The sequence below is a fragment of the Phasianus colchicus genome, chromosome 15 (assembly GCF_987193195.1).
Source record: "Phasianus colchicus chromosome 15, bPhaCol1.hap1.1, whole genome shotgun sequence".
Lineage (NCBI taxonomy): Eukaryota > Metazoa > Chordata > Aves > Galliformes > Phasianidae > Phasianus > Phasianus colchicus.
Window position 1 is genome coordinate 8,612,675 of NC_143450.1, and position 9,933 is coordinate 8,622,607.

The 9,933-nt window shown below is 40.6% G+C and overlaps 1 long non-coding RNA gene across 1 annotated transcript; it reads left to right on the forward strand.

The window, feature by feature from the left end:
• Positions 1-6,420: 6,420 nt before the first annotated feature.
• On the forward strand, positions 6,421-9,716 carry LOC149915895 (uncharacterized). Its single transcript, XR_016471365.1, has 3 exons — positions 6,421-6,789; positions 7,368-7,445; positions 8,832-9,716. It is a non-coding gene; the product is annotated as an uncharacterized LOC149915895 (long non-coding RNA).
• Positions 9,717-9,933: the final 217 nt, after the last annotated feature.

Genomic DNA, 9,933 nt, shown 5'->3' on the forward strand with positions numbered 1-9,933 from the left:
GAGCTTCTAGCTGTGTGCTGGCACAGAGGCTTTGGGGGCAGGAGATCTGGGGGATCTCACTCATTGGACCTCCCACAGCACTTTGAGGCCTGCTCTTATAGAAAGATAACAAGCTCAGAACTGCCCTTTTAAAGTAAACAAGACATCAGTTACAGTCCCCAATTTCATCTTCCAGTTGAACTTGTTTGAGGAAAGAAATCATATTTTTAGGCTTATTAAGTTGAATTTTCTGCTAGCAGCACCGTATGACTGAACTGCACACATATGGAAATGAGTTCTTATCTGTCCCGACACACTACTGATGGAGTTAGCTCCGAAGGACCTAACAGAGGCAGTGCTCATGTCTGGACAATTTTTTTCATAGCTGCTTGGTTCTGTTTGTTCAACGCATGTGGTAGGTCTAGGGAAGACAGGTACAAAACCAGTCCCAGCCAAGAGATAGCCCTAGCCCAAGTCCATGGGAGGATGATTTCCTTGATAGATTGCTGCATAAAGGCCCTCCATGCCTTCTTTCTCATCTCACTGCTATTCTAAGGGGAAAAGAGGTTGTGGCAGAGAAAGAGTAATATTTCATACAAATTACAGGCACTTTTTTCCAAATAGTGCCTGAAACCTCTTCTCACGGCCTTTTGTACCTGTTAGTGAAAGAGGCTCCTTGCAGAGCTCCTCATATACAGCATCTTCCCTCTTCCTGCTCCAGTACTTACCTTCCCCCAGGGCTGTATACCTCAGAGAGCAAATGAAGCCTTTCACACATAAAAGATCAGACTCTGATGTAAGTGCCTGGAGCTAATGAAGGAGTTCCTACTTTTCAGGAGCCACTATTAACAACCTTCCTTGCATGGCATTAGCCTCTGGCTCTGCTAGATACAGACATTTGGGGCTGCTGAAGCCCTGAAGAAGAACCATTTTCATGGAGTGAAAATCTTCACATCTTCAGTGCCATCAGCATTTCTCTCATTTTTCTTCTGAAGTGATTGTGACCTTAGAAATAAACAACTGTTTGAAGCAATTTCTGAGCATTTAATGTGTTCAGAATCTGCTGAAGGCTATGGTTTTGTTTGAATTAACAGAGTCTGTCTGCTAGGAAATCTGATTAGTAGAGGTTTTTTAAGAACAGGAATATAGCATCTGCAGGCAGTAGGATAATTTTATAAAGTGTGAGTACGTGGAAGTCACAGCTTTACTTCATTTTACCAGCTAAGGACTAAACTACACAGCATGTGACAAGGCAGAAGTCTGGAAGAGTGAAATTACATTGGTGGAACACTGAAACTCACTGACTGGAAAGTTGACATTTGGAAAAATATTGACCTTAATCATCTGCCCACAGGGACATTCAAAGCTTTAAAGTAACCTCTCCCTTACTACCTTACTAGCAGTGTAGAGTGGTAGCTTTGCAACCTACTGTAGGGAACCTTCTTTAGCACGATGGTTGGATATGGTGATCCCCAGAGGTCTCAAGCCCTACAATTTTGTGATTCTGTATGTGCTTGCACAGAAAGATGAATGCAATCCAGAAAGAAGCACTCTAAAGTCTCGCATTATCCATTCACTCCTGGCGAACTTTGGTAAAAACTTTTGTAAAAAAGGGCAGTGTGAAAGTTTCCTAGCACATGTTGAGTCCTTAATCTTTTCAATATCTATAAAACTTTCCAATTATTCTGAGCAAGTGGCAAGTGTTTATGTCAGTTTAAATGTCTAAAAATATCAGCTTCCTTCCCCTTCTGATTGTGTTAGTGAAGACGTAAGCTAAGCCACAGCAGCTGGCTTCAGGGCAGGCAGAGATCAGATCTGACAGAGTCTGGAGTTTTGCTATGGCTCAGAATGGTGTTTGGCATCACTCTCTGCACAGAGACCAGAGTTTCAACTTCTTGAAAGAAGGCTGTGGTGAGATAGGTGTTGGCCTCTTCTTATGGGTGACTAGCAGTTGGACAAGACAGAACAGCCTCAAGCTGCACCAAGGGAAATTCAGGTTGGATATTAGGATTCATTCTTATGGAGACTAAGGGAGAGATAAAATCATGGGTTTCCTGTTCTGGACTCCCTCTTCTTTGCTATGGAAAAAGACAAAGCTCTGGGAGCCAGCACAGGGGCAGAGTAGGCAACCAGACCTCAAACTCACTACCCAACATGGGATGGAAATACAGTTCTCTAATCCCATGCTGTACTTGCATGGGAAGGATGGAGGATGAGCCAGCTCAGCAAGAGCATGTCTACGGTTTTAATCAATTCAGCTTTGAAGATGAATTTTCTTTCCTTTTTTCATTGCATACACTGAGTAAACGGGGTTTTTTGTTTGTTTTGGGGATGCAAATTCAGAGCAGTCTTCCCAAGGAGATCCTCTAAGCTCACATACTGCCAACTGGGACATCCTGGCACCATGCTCTCTTCAGTGACTACTGCCAACACTCTCTGAGTACAGTCTTATCTCCCAGTTCTCTTTAGCAGCCCTCCATGAGATAAGCTAAATCTGGTCAACTGTACAACTCAATCCTGAGCAGAAGTATAATCCTAAAAAGGAGAAGAGCTAGAATCATTATGTCATTCAGTAGGGACTTTGCTACATTCATTTTATATGGAAGGTACCTTACAACTACAACTGGGAGAGCCTTAGCTGTCTTCCCACTGCATTACTTGCACCATTCTGTTGGCTTGTCCCTTGCTGAGATCAAGCAGCCCTGGGAGAGCCATGGGGGATAAAAGCTAGTGCAGAGCTTACCCTGAACCCAATGTGTTCCTCAGCCCCATGGCCACTGCTGCACCTGGGGACACCAGCTTGGCTCTGGGGGAACTACTGGGAGACCTGAAGTGCAGAAATACTTGCAATTTCAAGGATCATTTTTCTGATGAGGCTTGGAAAAATAGCAGTGTAGGAAGCAGGCAGTTCAGAAGTGAATAGTAATTACAATAAACCACAGACCTCAAATCTTCCTAACCCAAGAGCAAAACAATGGGAATTAAATCTGAAAAAGGCTCGATCATGCAGAAATGACACACAGGTTGGGATCAAGAAAAAATGACAAACTCAGAAAACTGTCTTTTTGCTGGTGATGGTGAAAAATGCCATACATCTAATTCAGCACAATTGAACAATGACTGGTTTACAGCCTTCTAGAGCAAGACAAATGTCAAAGCAAAAACAAGGTGATTTGCTGCAAGCAACTCCCAGCCAAATCGTTCAATTGCACTGATGATATTGCTGTTTTCTTAGCAATGTATTGTTTTCTAAATGATGTAAAAGTTTAAATTGAAGTTGTAGATCAAACAAAGGATGTGTTGGCCTGATGTATGTGCTGTTTCAATTGTATCTTTGCTAATCATAGTTAGAGGTTTTACCTAAGTAAGTTGGTGTTATCTCTTCTGAGATAACATGGGAGCTACTGTGCTTTTCAGCCAAGAAGGAAATGCTGAAGAACTGTAGGGATCAGGCAGAAATTTAGGCTGAGTGCTGGTACTGCTCATAATTTGATCAGTAGGACTGGTGATATGGATACCTGGCAGGAGAATGTACTTAATTCTGCAAACAGATTTACAATGCCCATGTAATGAACACATCTGATTCCTCTTAGTCTGTGGGTAGTAATGCCACTTTATCAGCTGCCATGAAAAAGAGGACAGGAACTACTAGAAGTGAGACTGATGATCCATCTGCTGGGAAGAAGCCTTCCAGATATGACAAAAGGACACTGCAGGCTTGTGGGGTGATTTCTAAACCATTATGCCTCGTCCAGTGGAGGAGCTGGAGATGCTCCTGTCCCAGGAAGAAGAGAGGATTTACATGGCAGAAGTGAGAGAGAAAGGTAGGAGATAAATGAGAAGGGGAGAGATGGTTTGGGGAAAATGTGACTTTATGGGGGAAATTAGGCAGTAAAACCACATTTCTCAGCAGTGCATGAGACAAACTGTAAACTGCATTTTCTTGCAAATCCTTCACTGCCAAAAGCCACTTGCTATGAGACTGAATCACTGCTGTTGCTGACACAGACAGGAAGGGCTCCCCATATGCTCACTTTATCTCATTAGCTCCAGCATACAAATGTGACAGGGCTAGGAGGGAGTAGAGGAAAAACAGAATGAACTTCAAAGGTCCTGGCATTATGGCATGTAGAGACTATAACAGCAAGCATGGAACAGGGGATCCTCTGTGGCTGACGTACGGGAGTCCAAATTAGACCCAAACCTGTTCTCTGATAAGGGGAGCTGAAGGAATAGCTAATGGCTCCCCTCTCCACTTCAAGAGCTGTGTTAAGCATATACAGAAGATATCATCCTGAATTAATATAAAAATAACAATATTTTTTTGGCAATCTGCTAACACAAGGTTGTCATGCTATCAATTTTGGAAGTGCAAAAGATGGAGAAACAGTCATCATTGGTCTATAAGAAAACACCTCAGAGCTGAAATTGGTGTCATGGGCACCCTTAGGGAGAGAACTGTGATGGACTACAGACTCTGGAGAAGGTCTGTGTGACCTGGATCACAGTATTTGTAATGGATGCATAGATTTTATGTGAAACTAATGGAGTCCATGTTATTAGATCAGTCATGAGGGTGTCAGAAGCAAGGAGGTACCACAGCTATTGTTGTTTGATGAGCATTAAATCAGCCATTTTATGTTTATGCTTTGCAATATAGTCTTTAATTACCTGATTGCATACTTTTTTTGTCTCACCAACTGTTCAGGGTGAACTCTTTGGGATAAATCAGCTGCGTAGCATTGCACTGTTGTGTGCAAGACTGCCTCGTTGCTGGAGGCACAGAAAGGCACAGACTGAGTGACTCAGTGATCTGCCTGCAGGAACAAAAGGGCTAGCTGCTGAGCAAGTCATGTGACATCAAAATTCCCAGAGGCTGCTGCTAACTGTAGCACTAATTTTGTGGGTAGCTGTGAATATCACAGTGTTTGGCATTGGATGCATTTTGCAGCAGTATTGGCAAAGTACAACTACAGTGAATGCTGATTAATGTTATGCCATGAACAAATGAATTACTATTGATATTGTGGTCAGCACAGGACCTTGCTCTAAAGGCATCCTAAAAATATGCACACACTTTTTTTTTTTTTTTTTTTTTTTTGTCTGAGCAGTAGGAAATGTGCCAAATTCATTTAGAAGTCTGTTATGCAAATAAACACGAGTGACATGAAGCTCTGGGATTAGCACTGTTAGTGAAAGTTAAAAAAAAAAAGTTCTTTAATGCTACACATTATATTTATTGAATCATACTGCAAGGAAGAAAAAATGCCATTTAGAGTTTGGTTTGCTGTTGTACATGTACCCATGTAAATAGCTGGGAAAAAGACATCCTTTTTTTTATTATTATAAGGCCATATAGAACAAGTTTTATACTTTATTGCACTCTTCAGAGAGCTGAACCAGTGGGACAATTTGGGCCTAAACTCATCCACTTGTTTCCCCACATGGCATGGAGAGATGGGGATTTTAAGGCAATTGAGTGAACTGGCCAGCTAGGTCAGGCTGAGTCATTTCTGCCAAGCTTACGGGCAGGATGAAGTGGGTGTCTGCAACAGGTCTGACATAGAAAGGAGGTGCAGAGTGTATATTACAGTCCTTCAGGAGAGGTGTTACTAGTAATTTATTTTTTCCTCACAAAGGACTCTGCACTTGTATAAGCATAAGGGGAAATCCACGTGCTGGCATCATGGCACGGGGCTGTCCTACCCCTTTAAGCCTGACAGTGCTGGCCCTGCTATGCGCAGGGCTTTCTTTGGTCCTTGTGCTTCTCCAGCCTTGTCTGTCCTGCCTCCATTCCACAACATGACTTCCATCTTGCTGAGTCTGAGAAGAAACAGGAGTTATTTAAGTTTTAAATAAGTGCTTTGATATGTCAGCTTGCTCTGCTGTGACTGAAGATCCTACTAGGTTTTTCTTCCATTTTTAAGCATTCGCATGATCTGCAGTTCTGACTCTCCTGAAGATATTTTGTCTTTGATTTCATTTTTACTATGGTTTCTACTAAACAAACAAACCAAACAACAGTACAGGGGTCCATTGCAGTTGTGAAATAAATGGATAAACCATTCCTTTGATTAACAGATAGTAGCAAAATCAAGACAAGAGAGACTTGGAAAAGCTAGTTCAAAGGGAGAAGAAAGGAAACACTACAGAGAAAGAGGTAGCATAGCTGGACCGATGTATCTTTTAATTTTGTTTTATTTAGCAAAGAAAGCAGTCATATTAAGCTAAGCTTGCCATAGTGGAAATGCTAAGTCACAGCCTGAAGCAGTGATCGAGCACCTGGTGGAAAGGCAGGGCCAACCCAGGGGAGCTCAGGTGCATGCAATGCAGGTGAATGACCAGAAGGGATGGAGCCAGGATCCACCCCTTTCCAGCCCTCATTTAAGGGTTGGCAGGAGAGGTAAGGGTGTCTTGCTGGAGATCTCTGTGTATCTGAGATCCTCTGAAGGAAAGTGGGTTCCTTCTTTTGTTTCTGCATCCACAGCTGTTGCATTTGAGCAAGTCCTCATCTGCTGCAGACTAGGACTTTGCTACTCTGCTGTTGTTGCTATGTTTTCCACTGTGTTACACTTACTAAATCCTGATAAAATATCTGCAGGTGTGGGCATAGCCCTAAAAGCAGTGCTCTTGAAGGGTATCTTGTAAGTTAACTTTGTTGGCAGAACTAGAAAAAAAATACAGAAGATCAGTAGAGACAGATAATCACACCAGAGGAGGAGGGAAGAATATGTTCATTGACTGGCTCACAGCTAAGGAATTGATCAAAAGGATCAAGTGTTATCATTGCTTGAGTCTCAGTTTAATGAGGTACTTAAGTATATGCCTAATTTAAGCTTATAAACTGACTTGATAACTTAAAAGATGACCTCAGTATAGGTGTTCTAAGTTCTTGTTTGTTTGTTTGTTTGTTTGTTTTAAATCTCAGCAATATGAAATTGTTGGTGTTTAAGGACAAATGTTTGTCTAAAAATATATATAATTAAACTTAGCTTTGGAGGCCTGCAGCAGCAGAAAAATGTTTACTTATGGTCTCTACAGGAAGAATCCTAAAGAGTTACTTGCTTACAGTGAATGCAAGATCTGCTCCACATTTACTACAATCCTGAAGTTGTCTCTGACAGACAGCAACAAGCAGCTCTCTGTCTGGATGACTGAGAGCAAGCAACTCCTATGTCAACTCACTTATCTTTGAGGATGTTTTCTCTGCGGTGACTGATATTTAGTAGATAGCCAGAGTGGAAACAGGAAAGGAGACTTTTAATTTTTTTCAGTATCTATTTGCTCTACACTTCTCAATGTTTCCATGATAAAATGCATCTGATTTCGAGAGATGTTTTGGTAAGATCAATCCAACCTAATTTGTGTCTATCTCCTCTTCTCTGCAGGGAGAGGCAAGATACAAGCTATTCAACCTAACCCAAAATCTAAGAAACATCTAAGATACTCCAATGAATTTAGATAAGGTATTAAAAGTTTTACTACTTTAGTGTTTAGTGGCTCTCTGGAACAGAAAACACCACTTTCATAATTCATAGGTTGCTTAAGTACAGTAAGTTTTTTCTTTTTTCCTTCATCTTAAAAAACTGTTGGGAGTGAGGGTCGTGTATCCTGATTATCAATTTTGAGGTCTTTGATTTAGAAATGTCTTGCTTTTCAAAAAGTTTTGTGGATGAAAAGGTTGAAATGAGTTTAAGTGCTTGAAGCAGTCAGCTTAGTGAAAGACCACAGCCTTTTGGCCTCATGAATACAGTATTGCAGGTATTTACAGCTCTCACCTTATCACTGGTCAGTTTAGCAAGATTTTAAGATTTTTTTTGTTCCTAAAGTCAGAGTTCAATGTTCCTTGTCTGTCTAGTACTAAAAGTGTTCACAATTCCTGCATGAGGATGTAAGAAACATACTCTGCGATTGTTTATGGAGGAAAAACTGCTTAAACAGTCACAAAACTTCTCCTTCATTTGTGAACACATTCACAAATTCCGAGGGCTATTCAAATGCAAGGATAAATATAAACATTTCTGCACCAAGCAGTTCTTATGGACAGTGTGCTGTTTGTCATTCTTACTTTGAAAGCTTTAGTTGCCAGTTCTGTGAGCAGCATTTATCCCCTGTAATTCCATGAAGATGAACAGCCAAGACTGAAAACTCAGCAACAGAAATTTGCCCTCCAGTGCAATTCAGTAAAAACAAACACATTCTCTTTCGATTTAATGCTCCCCAAAAGGAAGAAGTAAGAAGACGAATTGCAGGATACAATCATTAATACAATACCATAGACCATATTAAAAATAACATTTCTTATAAAATCTAATTAATGTTTAATCAGAGACCTGGGAAGTCTTTACCTTATTGCTTGTGCTGACTATATTTCTCATAGTCTGAATAATAACAAAATATTTTCCTTTTCAGTTCTATTTTCAGTGGCAATTAAAGTGGTATGGGGGGGTCTTACAACTGTGTTTGAAAATCCCAATAGGTATTGATCTTCCAAACCCTCATTGCTTTTTTTAATTAGTTTTATTGAAGTGTTTGTGTGTGGTGAAACAATTGCGAAGTGTTGGACCTATGACTACTGTAGAACACGTACTTCTTAAATTTAAAAGCTCTGAGCACAATTCTAATCATTTTTTCTTTTAATAGGATAATGGCATCTCTGTCTTACATGTCTGCATTTGGGAGTGATTTGCCTTGACCAAACCTCTTTATGCAAGTGTAGCAGATCAGAAACATGTTTTGATCATTCATGTCCTACAGTAGTATCATCTGGCACTGCAAAGGTGTCTTATATGTATGGGTGTGAGCCCATAATTCTCCCAAAAGAAATGACTTATTTGTGTGTGTTTCCTCAGGAAATCCTTCAGGATTCCTACCTTGGAAGGAGCCATATAATCAATGGAGTAACATGTCAGGAGCTGTTAGACAAAATCATGCTGACTGTACACAGCAGCGTTGCTGCAAAATCTTGGACGCTTTTCACATACTGAACTTCAGAGGCTCAAACTGTGGGATTTTTCTTGGATCTCAGAGGATGACAACATAAGCCTTGTGTACAACTTCAGGCTTGGAGGCCATTAGTAGGATCTGGTGGGTGCCTCCCAATCTCCTATAACAAACAAAGCATGTGCCAAACTTCAGAGTACAGATAGTGATAAAACAAGAGAAGGTTCAAAGCAGACATAAGATTTGGTGGAGCAGACTATCCCACTCTCACTGTGCTGCCTGTGTAGAATTAAGACTAATCTGTTAGGGTCCTGCAAATAGATGATAGGAAATATTTTCTTCCTCTCATCCACACCTCTTCTCCTCATCACCACAAAACTATCAGCCTATTGCCCACAGACTTCTTTTGGGCTTGAGAAGAATTTCATGGACTCCCAAGGATGAAAAACAAATCTGTTGATGACAGACTAGAATTTGTGAATAGAGCTATGGTCTGCTGAGCTTGCAAGCCTGCTTGTATGTGATATGTGTTGCTTTCTTTCTGAAAAATAGCGAAGGTAACTTATCTGTAATTGTAATCACAGCATTTCTTTTGATATTATCTTAAAAGTATTGCTACAATACAACTCCTTTCTTGCCTGTGCCTTGGATCTTAATCCAATACAGGTCAGTCTAGTGTTGTTTATAGATGTTCCTGATTAATTCTTAACTTTCATTACTGATCCTATTGACGTGAACCATATCTGTAAATTAATTTGCATTGAATAAATGAAAACAAGGAAAAGTTGGGGAAATTAAATCCCACCAAAATCAAACAGCTTTCAAAGTGTGGTGCCTAGAACATCTTGTGTTGGGCTTGTGCTAAAGACTTGGGAATGTAACAGCTATTACATGTCATCCAGCAATTTCCTGTATGAGTCAGTAAAAAAGTATTTATGCTCAAGAAACTGGCAGAAACCTGAGGTTTTTAAATCATTTGAAAGTGGAGAGGACGATGCACTTGAAATCATA